This window comes from Octodon degus, unplaced genomic scaffold (genome assembly GCF_000260255.1).
Source record: "Octodon degus isolate 3935 unplaced genomic scaffold, OctDeg1.0 scaffold00223, whole genome shotgun sequence".
Taxonomy (NCBI): domain Eukaryota; kingdom Metazoa; phylum Chordata; class Mammalia; order Rodentia; family Octodontidae; genus Octodon; species Octodon degus.
Window position 1 is genome coordinate 865,150 of NW_004524799.1, and position 12,346 is coordinate 877,495.

Here is a 12,346-nt window from a genome sequence, read left to right on the forward strand (position 1 = left end):
GCTTATTCCACTGAGCCATCTCCCCAGCCCCTTACACTAAGCTATCTTGCCAACCTGTGTTGAGTATTATTCATGCACCTTATAGTGGTTATCACTAATACTGATACTTCAGTGTAGGCATGGTGGTACATGCCTATAATCTCAACCCTCAGAAGCGTGAAGCAGGAGGATCACCACAAGTTTAAGGCCAACCACAAGTTATAGCAAGACACTGCCTCACAAAGCCAAAATACATACATACATAGGAATACTTTAATACTATTTGAATATTGATTGGAAGATGTGAATTGGCCGAGCATGGGGGCACAACCCTACAATCCCAGTTTGGGAGGCTGAGGTAGGAGGATCACCATGGATCCAACGCCAGTCTGGACAACATAGTGAGTTCAAGGCTGGCCTGGACTACACAGTGACACCCTATCTCAAAGAACTACAAAAAGAAAAAAAAAGTGACTCAGATCCTCATTACCTGCTGGGTGCTGTACTTAGCACAGTACTTGTGAACTGGCAAGCTCTTTATTAACATGACAATGCCATAAAATTTCGGGAACATGCCTAAGGTAACAGAGGTAGTAAGTTTTTTTTTTGTTTTTTTTTTCAAAGTTTTATTGATAAACAGATAGCAATGAGACAGTTTCAAATCAAATCAGAAGGACAGTTTCAACAAATAATACACTGCGTATATTCTTCTTAGTGGTTAATTGCTGTACAAGATGCGGACTTGTGACCCTATTTACAAACACCATTAGAACAAATCATTCTATTCATTAAGAGAATGCAACTATATATCTATCCTAACCACTTTGAATACACAGATACAAAATGGACATTCATCGGTATACCCCATTTTTTCTAAGTTCCGTTATTGAATATTATAGGTGTGTAAACTCAGCAAAATATTCTAAAAGAGTCCAGTAGCCCATAATAGCATTAGGTCTTCTGTTTAACTGGCAATGTCAGAAATTATTGACCTGAGTCCCCCACAGGTAGTAAGTTAATGAACTAGGTTGAACCTAAATCTGACTGAATTCAAAGCAGCTTTGGTGCTAGTTGTCATTATGCTAATTTGCTGTTTTTGTTGTCTATTGCTGTGAAATAAATCACCTCAAAACTTAATGGATTGAGCAAGACCAATAATTGATTACTTCCGAGTCAGTGGGTTGGCTGGCCAGTTCTTCTATTGGTCTGGCCTGGGTCATTCGTTATTGCTGTTAGCTGGAGGTTGGACCTCCGACTGTGGTAGAAGAGGATTTCTCTGTCTCCCAGAGGCACGCCTCCCACCCCATCATAGTCACATACCCACTATAGCTATGTAGTAAGTTTAGCTAGATCAATTAGGTATTTACATTATTACAACTATTTTTTTATATTTTTCAGACAAGGTCTCGCTGTACTGTGTAAGCTGTCCTTGGACTCACTGTGTAGCCCCGATTGACCTCAAATTCACAGCAATACTCTTAGCCTCCTGAGTGTTAGGATCTGATGACTATTTAAAGCCTGTTGACCACTAACCCACGTTATTTATGTATTCCTGCTATACAAAAAGAAAAGTTATATTCATTCTTTTAAAATTTGGAAGCAAATGGACTTACACTGACCACTTTGGAAATGTAGATACCTCATTGGCATCCTCCAGCCCAGAGATTTCAGCGAGGTTTGGTGCGGAGCATCCCTCTGGCCCGTTCCACATCTGGTACTCAGTGAGCGGTTGCAGAGTGAGTAAACACATGGCTCCTTGAGGAGCAAGACCATCTGTTCAAGACTCTGCTTATCTGACTTATTTGATATGATGGAAACAAACATTTAAAGTCACTGAAACAGTCTGTTGGCATTACTATTGCGTCAAAGAATTCTTTTATTTTATTTCATTTTTGTATTTAGTGCAGAGCCTATGGGGTCCCACTACACAGAACGGACTCATAGCGATCCAGGCTCCCAAGCACTGAGATTATAGGTGTGCACTACCATACCCAGTGTCAATCACCATCTCAGCACACCCGGGGGCGGGGCTCGCACAGCACACCAGGGATCGAACCCCAGTCCCTGAGTCTACCTAAGCAGGTACTTTAGTCCGTCCAGGGGTTCTTTTTTTTTTTTTTTTTGGTAGACTGGAGATTGAACTCAGGCCCTTGCGCTTGCCAGGCAAGCACTTATTCTACTGAGCCATCTCCCCGGTCTCACTACATAGATCAGATTCGTAGTCATCCTCTTGTTTTTGAGCCTCCAAAGTGCTGGGATTACAGGTCCAAAGGGTTCTTTCATCTCATGCCTTGTTCTCCAAAGTTTGGGTTTCTTTTTTTTTTTTTTTTTTTTGGCAGAACCGGGGATTAAACTCAGGCCCTTGTGTTTGTCAGGGAAGCGCTTATTCCACTGAGCCATCTCCCTGGCCCCAAAAGTTTGGGTTTCTTTCCCCTGACCAGGCAGCACATTTCAAGTATACAAAAACACTCTCTTAGTTTTCACTAAACAGCAGTGCCCCATTTAGCCATAGCTTCACTTTTCTCAGCTTTGGTTCCCCAGGGTCACAGGCCACCAATAGCTTAACACTTTGGCACAATGTCTGACATCTCGCTTCATCTCACTATTTCTGCATCTCATAGAAAATCATCACAAGAAGAATGAGTGCAAGACAAGACATTCTGAGAGGCCACATCCATATACTGTTGCTACAGGACATTGTTATAATCACTCTATTGTGTTGCTAGTTCCTGTTAATCTCTTATTGTGCCTCATTTATGAATTAAACTTTATCCCAGGCTTGTTTGCATAGGAGAAAGCACAGTACAGACAGGGTTCTGTACTAGCCAGTTCCGGGCAGCCCTGGGGGTCTTCAGTGATGATGCTGAAAAAGCACATGATTTTATTATATGACTTAAAGATTTCACTTTGCTTGCAGCCATTGAAGTCCGGAGGTCGGATAGTTACCTAGCCGACTAGGTATTATTTTCTGGGATGCAGCAGGATGGGGCTCGACAACAAGTGGAATCTCCTGTGTACGCTGAGTCAGCTTCACCTGAAGACTATGCCACACGCTGTTGTCCAGGGACACCTCTCACCTTACCAGGCTACATCGTGGCTCCTAAAATAACCCGTGATGAACAAAACATGTCCTGTCCCACAGCGTGATTTCTTGGTTACAATCAGAAGCAGCCGTTGGCCCAGCCTTCCTCTCCACACATGGGTGACAAGGTTGCTAAGTGCTGAGTCATGCGTGGCACTTCCATAGTTTCACCTCATGCAAAGCAAAATATCAACCTAGTGCACAGCATTACTTTCACCAATAGCTAGGTCTACCTTTTCTTTGACCATGCTATATCTCATCAGCTTTGAATTTGGTCTTAGAAACTTTGAGAAGGAATGGGATTTGTGTGTTTGCCTCAAAAAGGGCAAGTTTGAGTGGCACCTTTTTACATAGTCTGATCTCTATCTTTGGGTATAAAATTAATAATTTGCATAGTGGTAAGCTATTTTATGCTTGTGCTAAGTAAACACAATAAATTTACCAGAGTGGTCACTCTGTTTGATATTAACTGTTGGAGGTTTCGGTTTCTTCCTCCTACTGTGTAATAGTTGCACAGCAGAAAATGCAGCGAGAGGGATTAAATAGATCACAAATCTAATCAAAATTCAATTTTCAGATATCATTCATTATATTTCCAGTTTATACTTTTTTTTTTTTTTCAGAACTGGGGATTGAACTCAGGCTTTGCACTTGCCAGGGAAGCGCTTACTCTCCTGAGCCATCTCCCTGGTCCCTTAAACCTTTCTTTTTTAGCTACTTGTCAGAAATCATCACAAACAGATTCACTCATATCAGCATTTACAGAGTCACAGCAAACATTATATTAGAGCCTGGCTGATTATATTTGAGGCATTATTTTAAGCTGGAGCTCATATACCACTATTTTCATCACTGCTTTTCAATAAACCATTGTGATTCATCGACCCACTTCAGTGAATTGTGTGTTCTCCATTGTGACAAAACAATAACTAAAAAAATGCAAATTTAACAAATGCATGCAATAGCTTGGAAACAATGAGAAATAATGTTAGCTGAGTGCAGCAGCACTGTTCACCTAAATGGCAGGCTGAGGTTATCAAAGATACACAACTTCTGGCGCATGCCTGTGATCCCAGCAGTCAGGAGACTGAGTCAGGAGGATCGCTGCAAGTTCCAGGCCAGCCTGGGCTACAAAGTGAGCTTGAAGCCATCGTGAGCTGCGCAGTGAGACCCTGTCTCAGGAAATTAAAAACAATCAAACAAAGATATACAAGTTCAGAACACAGGGAGAAGCGTGCCCAAGCAGCCGTGGGGGCAGGTTGGACCCACAGCACTGCGCTGTGCCTCGAGTATGTCCCCCAGAGGTGCGTGCGTTGCAAGCCTGGTCTTTAGTGTGAAATGTTGGGTGGAACTGTCGAGAGGTGGGGCTTGATGCAAGGTCTTGGGACATTAGGGGCACACTTTTAGAGGAGGGTTGACATAGTTCTTACGGAACCTTGTTTAATTCCCATGAGAGGGAGTTGTTAAAAAACAAGGAGAGCGGCTTGCACAAGGCACAGGTTGAAGCATCATCTGGGATCCTATAAGTATGTGTGACTTTAGTGTCAATTTTTAAGATTAAAAAAAATGATGAAGAGAAAGGAAAAAGAGGGGCTGGGGAGATGGTTCAGTGGAATAAGCGCTTCCTTGGCAAGTGCAAGGGCCTGAGTTGAATCCCCAGTTCTGGAAAAAAAAAAAAAAGGAAAAAGGAAAAAGAAGGAAGAAGGAAGAAGAAAGCTGCCCCAAATCTCTCTGGCCCCTGCCGCACATGCTGCCATCAGCCATGCTGTGATATGGGCAGAAGAGCTTCTCCAAAGGCCAAATAGGTACGCAACACCATGCTCCTGAATCTTGGGAAGTGTGAGCCGAATACATGCCTTCCTTACTTCCTTTTTATTTTTCATTTTTATTTAGGGTGCTAAGGACGGAACCCAGGGACTCACGCACGCTGGGCAAGCACTGTACCACTGAGCTACACGTTCTAGCCCCAAACTTCTTTTTCTTTATCGATAAACCCACTTCAGATATTTTGTTATAACAACAGCAAATGGACTAAGACACTAGGGTTAGTGGGAGTCTGAACACATAAAAATGGCCTAGACTAGCGAAGCACAATGGTACACACCTATAATTGCAGCACTTGTAAGGCTGAGGTAAGAAGGTTGCCATGAGTCCCAGGCCAACCAGAAGTACATAGCAACACTTTGTCTCCAAAGAGGTGGAGGGTAGACCCTTTGGATACCTCTTTCTTGTGTCAAAGTCTAGCTTTCATCACAACATTAACAACTATCAGATCAACAAGGCATTTTATACATTACTGTGAAGTTAACTAGTTTTAAGAATTATCTTTGGGATCTTCTCTGCTTACCACTTCATTCCTTTTGATTACTCTAAGCAGGTAATGCTTATTAAGAAGATCACAGGGGAAGATCACAGGGGAATGGGGCATGGTGGCAGATGCTGTAATACCAGCACTTGGGAGCCTGAGGCAGGAGGATTTCTATGAGTTTGAAAACAGCCTGGGCTACAAAGTGAGCTCAAGTCCAGCCTGAGATGCATAATAAGACCCTGTCTCAAAAAGACAAAAGAAGGAGGAGGAGGAAGAGGAGGAGGGGGACAAGGAAGAGAAAGAGGAGGAAGACCAAGACCAAGATGAAGACGAAGAAGAAGATCACAGTGGTTGGGGTTTAGCTTAGTGGTAGAGCACTAGCCTTGTGTTCCATCATCCAGCAGAGGGAGAGAGAGACAGACAGACAGAGACAGTAGACAGAGGCAGAGATGCAGAGAGATCTCACAACAGCTCTACGAAAATAATAACCTTCTATTTCCAGTTTGATGCAAATGAATGAGCAAAATTGGTCCCTTGTTCTTTCCTCTGATGCCACCTCCCCAGTGACACACACGCTCCCCACCCCTCTGGGTGAGAAGGCAAAGTGAGGTCCTCTTTGAGAGAAAGGAGGAATTTAGTAGGCAGAAGGAAGACTTAAAAACAAAAAAAAAAAAAAGGAAGGCTTGAGAATGTACCCTTTCCCTCTCTCTGTTTCTCACACGTGACAGTGACAGCGGGACCTCAGAGAACCCAGCTCCATGTCCTCATCTGATAGATGAAGAATCCAAGATTCAGACTCAACTTGTCACTGAAGGGCTAGTCTGTGTCTAATCATCCTACAGCTGCTTCCAGGGTGCTGGCAGTGTTCTAGAAGGCTAGACAGCCCAACAGCTCTCCCAAACTCTCAGTCTTTGAGCAACATGGTATACAAATGAACTGCCCACATTTCCCAAGTGCCCAGCGTAAATTCACTTGTTTCCCAATTTTAAGACCAAGCATACTCCTTTTCTGTATATGAGGAATATGTGAAAGACATTATTTGGTAGTTATAGGGTCTAACTCTTCTACTATAGAGGCAAGCCCATACGATGGGGCCCGAGACTACAAAATCAAGAATATTCAGAGACATTATGGTAAATACCAAAATAATCTCAAGAATTGAAAGTTGGTCCCTCTAGCAAAATGAGCCTGTGGGACTGGAGGACTGCTACTGTGTGAAGTCACAGGCATGTATTTGTTTTAAAAATGTTAAAGGCCTTTTAAAAAGTAATGTCATCACAGAAAATGTGGCACATTGACAAAAATCATAAAGATAAAAACTCCCATAGAACTGCTCCCCCCAGTCATAAGTGGCTTCCCAAAGCCAGCAGATTAATACATGTATGTTCTTCATTTTTCAATAATAAAAAGAATAATACTTTGCATAGCTGCATTTGAAATATTTTCTATACCCAAAAAAAGAATTATTTTCCTGTTCCTTGGTAGGGGGGCATGAAGCTCTCCCTCCCCCCAAGATAGAAAGAGTATCATTTATTTATTTATTTATTTATTGTATTTTAGGGAAGGGTCTACAGGGTGTTCAGGGTCTCACTACTGGATCTGACTTGTAGTGATCCTCCTGTTTACAGCCTCCCAAGAGCTGGGATTACAGGCATGCGCTACCACGCCCAGTCTCAATTGCCATCTCAGCACTCCCGGGAGCGGGGCCAGCACAGCGGACCAGGGATCGAACATCCGGCCCCTACGCCTGCTGGCAGGCACTTTAATTCACTGAGCTATTTGGCCGAGTATCTTTTAAAAACAATCTGCTAACTACTCTCCTATGTTACAATAAAAGATAATTACGTCAGATTCTTTGAATGCTCACCATGATTTTTAAAATTCATCAAACTAGAATAATTATGCATATGAGAAGATAAAAATGAACTCCACTAACTGCACCTTGTGGATCTCTGAGACCAGCCTTTTTTCCAAGATGATTTTTCAACAGAGAAAGCCTCACACAGCTCTCCTCCCTCCCCTCTACCACCACTCTCCAGCCGATCGCTGGGTGCAAGTCTTACGCCCTTTTCAAGTGAAACAAAGACACTGAGGTTATAGGGATCCCTGGGCTAACTTGCGGCTTCCGGCTAGTGCGGCCGAGCTGCGGCGGCGGGGAGGCTTCCCGCGGCCGGAAGTGCGCCGCAGCGCGCGGGCCACCTGCCCGGGTGGGGCACCACGTCCTCTAGCTCCCGGCCCTGCAGCCAGATGCCGCCGGCTTCTTCCGAGCTTCGCCTTGGCCAGCGGCTGAGGTCACGTTTAACATTTCTGAAGAAGCTCTCATTCAAAAGTTTTAACTGAAACTCTGTGGCTAGGAATGTAATTGCAAACCATCAGCATCAAATGCCTTTCATTTTTCCTCGTAAAAGCCCAAGGTCATAATCAAACATTTACCCAAGCTAGAAAAGCACAGCTTGCTGGCGCGGTCACCAGAGTGGAAGAATGATTAATCTGGGGACTCTACTGGGTCATCACAAGGTGATTTGAAGAAACAATAAGGCACTGTTCAGACTGCCCTTTTTTATTTGCTTTGTCTTGCTTAGTTTTAATGGTTTAGTGTCCCGAATGTTTGTCCGCAAAAAAATGGTGTCTCGAATCTTACAAAAGATGAACTGTCAAAGTGCCTTCAAAGGAACAGGCCCACTTCCATCCAGCCTCGAACTGTCAGAACACACTAGATATTTTGAGGTGAGAAACGCTATTTTGCAATCTGCTGAGGAGCAGGAAGGCTTGCATCAGGGAATGGCGCTGTTGGCAGCCCGCCCGTCTCCTGACATCCTCAGGGCTGACCGCGCTGGCCACGTGCTCGCTTTTGAGTCCCCTGAGGAAGTGTGTTGAGTTACAGAAAAACTAGCAGGCGAGAGAAAGCCACAGAAGGAGTTTGCCTGGGACCTGCCAGCACGCTTCACGTAGCCTCTGCGCAGCCAGGTGCCGCAACCAGTCTCGCCTGGGACTTGAAGGATTCGTAGCGATTGTGGGTTATTTCCCTCACCCTACCCTCTGACTCCGGTGAACGATTTTCTCCTCTGTGTACTCTTTAGTAGGAGCATGTTTACTGATCCGAGTTCAGGGCTGCTTTCTCTTTCCCTTTGTTAAATAATTGGCTGCCATTATTACTAATCTTGCCTTCTTCCTTCCCTGCCTTTCATGAAAAATGAATCATTTCTTTCATGTTCTGAGGTTTCCTGGTTACAATAAGAAACTACAGTTTCTCAGTCTTTTTATTCTTTTGGTCCTGGGCCCCTGTAACCCTACTTTTTTGGTAGGAGGCATAACACATCATAAGTTTAATTTGTCCCACAATGCTGTCTAGTCCTGACAAAACCAGAAAACCTCAACTTTTTCATTTTATTTATTGCCTTGGGCAACTGGCTTTCTTCAATCACTGTTATCCTCCTCTGGAGGCTGTTTCTTATTTTCAGTTGCAGGATATTATTGATAGGCTCTGGCCCCAGTGCAAATTGCTGAATCATTATGGTGGCCATCCAATATGGCTGAAGCCCTTAAAACAACAGCTTATCTTCCCAGAGACCACCTCCCCCCTTCTTCTCCAACTCAGCCCTGGGTGCAGTTGCCTTTCACCTTTCCTGCCACCTCAGGGAAGGCCCCAATCAGCTCCTCAGGTATATCTAAACATCCCCCTCAAGCCCCACCCCTGGCAACAGGCCGTAAAAGCCTCAGCCTCCCTTTGTTCCAATCCAGAGAATTCTTTATCTTCCCAAATTCTCTCTGTGTCCCCCATAATAAAGCCCCTTTCCCTTTATAATAAAACCCCTTTCTCTTTTTTCTTCTGCCTGTTTCTCTGCTGTGACACCGTCAAAAAAAAAAATCTATCAATTATAACTTGAAAAATAGAGTGACGATATTACTGGGAATGCTATATGTGCTATATGTCACCCTGAGCCAAACCTGAGAGGGAAAAACTATCAGGATTCTTTGACGCTTCTGTCTCTCCCATATGGGAAGAACTAGGGAGGGAGGGGAGGCCAACAGGAGTTCTGCAGGAGTGAACGTGATCGAAGTGTGTTACGTGCGTGTACAAATCTGCTAAAATGAAACCCATTAATTTGTACAACTCAACACACTAATTGTAAAAAGCTGTGAAATAAAAAAGCTGACATGTTCAAGAGCCAACCAGTAGTGGAATTATTCTTTCATTTGAACTTACAGGAGTAGTTCCTCAGCTGGAGCGTGAATAGCTTGCTGTTTGTGTCTACCTAGACGCTCTCCCCGTCCTCACATACTATATAGGTTTTGACCTTTATTGTTAGATCCCTTGCTATAAGGAACTCAAGAATGGCACCAGATGGGGACTTTTTGCTTAGCATTTAACATTGTCAAAAATTAAAACCATATAAGAAGATATAACTAATGAAAAATTTTAATTCCTCATCTGTATGTACTCTGATCCTTTCCTACCCCCAACCACTTTTGTTCCTTGTGTATTCTTCCAGTGCATTGTACACAGGTTAAGCACATATGTGCTTGTTTTGACTGAAGCCTGTTACACACAAGTAGGATACTGGGTAGATTTGTATGCCAGTGTCCAGAGGCCATATAAGTGTACCAGTACATGCAGTAACCAAAAAGAGAAAACAAACCAAATGCCTATCAATAAATAATGGATAAAATAAGTGTGATCTATCCACACAATGGAATATTATTCAGTCATGAAAAAGGAATAGTTCTCATATGCATGACAGTAAGGACAAATCTTGGGAACATCATGCTAAGTAAAATAAGCCAGACACTAGAGGACAAATACTGTCTGGTTTCATGTGTGTGTATGCTATGAGCTGGATGCAGGGCCTTGTGCATGTAGGCAAGTGCTCCATCAGAATTACACCCCCAGGCTCTGACTTCACTTATAAGGTGATCCTAGGATAGGCAAATTCCAAGAGACAGAGAACAGACTAGAGGTTACTGAGAGCTGGAGGCTGAGAGAATGCAAGTCACGACAGAGTATGTGTCTCGAGTGATGAAAGTTTTCAAAACAAGTAGCAATGATTACACAATTTTGTGATGTACTTAAGCTTACTGAATTGTACAGTAAAAAAATGGTTAAGATGAAAGATTTCTCTTAACATAAAACTAATATGTCACCAGACTTTTAAAAATTAATGTAAAAAATGATACAGTCAAATGGACAAAGTGCTATGTGAATTATATTTTAATAAAGCTATTTTTTTTTAAAGAGTAGCACACTATTGTGCTTGTTCATTCCTCTTTGCACAAATGCTAGAGATTTTCCAAATAAACAGAGAACTTCCTTGTTCTCATGTACTTATTCGTGATGTGTGGATACTGTATGGTTCATTAACCAATTTCCTGGTGCTGGACATTTGGGTTATTTCCAGGCTTGCTCTTCTAAACAGAGTTACAGCAAATCACCTTGTGCATTCATGCGAAAGTTTCACATGAAGATCCAAGTGTGTTGCTACAGTTTGGGATTTTGCTAATCTGCTAAATGAAAATTACTCTGTTAAATTACTATGACTTGCGGTTACAGCTTGATAATGTGCATAAAAGCCATTTGCATTTCTCTTTTGGTGAAGTGTCTATGTATCTTGATATTTTACTATTCTTTTGAGATGGTTGAGGTGAGTGTGTGAGTGTGTGAGTGTGTGTGTGTGTGTGTGTGTGTGTGTGTGTGCAGGACCTTGACCGTGCTAGGCATGCACTCTCCTACTGAGCTATATCTCCAGCTCTTGTGTCTTTTTGGAAGCTTTTTTTTTTGGGGGGGGGGGGGGTGGTACTTGAAGACTTTAATATTCTCCACACAGTCATCGAGCAATACCCACAGAGGCCTTCTGGAATTCAGCATCATCATGGCTCATCACTGCAAGGAGAGCGGTCACATGAACAACGTGTAAGGGAATCTAACAGATTTTTTTTTTTTTTTTTTTTTTTTTTTTTTTGCGGAACCGGGGATTGAACTCAGACCCTTACGCTTGCTGGTCAAGCGCTTAATCTACTGAGCCATCTCCCCAGCCCCTAACAGATTATTTTAGATTAATGTATAAATGCAAAGCAAAAAGCAACAATTTCTTCTATGTGTTCAGAAGAAACTTTAAAAAAATGAATTGTGGGGCCGGGGAGATGGTTCAGTGGAATAAGCGCTTCCCTGGCAAGCACAAGGGCCTGAGTTCGATCCCCGATTCCACCAAAAATAAAATAAAATAAAATAAAAAAATGAATTGGGGAGCTTATAGAACCTTTTCAGGAAGCAGCACATGGACAGGGATTTGGAAAATTCTACCAGTCTCTACAAGTACCACAAAGAACCATTTTATTAGGAATACAAGAGCATAGATATATAAACTACATGTAGTTAAGAAAAAAACAGTGTATAACCACTTATATAGTAAGTTACTTTATCTCTTTATAAAGATAATATGGATATCCCTATCCACCTTTCACCAGGAATTCCAAAACCCTCGCCACTGTCAACACCAACCTTCACCCAGGGAGCCAACAGACCCCACCGCGGTCTTGGTTCACAGTGATAGCTCCGCCTCAAACCAGTGCTCTGCTTGTGTCTCTCCACAATAATGGCCACAGGCACAAGCAAGTCCCAGGCAAGTTATAATACTAACGTTTACCTAAGAAAAGCAGCAGCAAAGACAAAATTAGACTGGAAATTGTTAGAAACGCAACAGGAAGATTTAAAAAAATGCTAGAAGCTTTTATATAATAGGGAGATTAAGATTAGCCCTTTCCATTTGATATAGTCCCAGTTTGCAATATGTTTCTTTTTTTACTTTGCATTTTTAATGTTTAAGTTTTTAATTTTTATGTAGTCCCATTTGTACTGGGACTACATAAAATGAATGATACAATCCTTTGCATCATTCATAAAAGGCCATTTCCCGGGGCTGGTGAGATGGCTCAGTGGTCTAAAGCACCTATTAAGAACAAGCTTAGCAAAGCACAGGGAC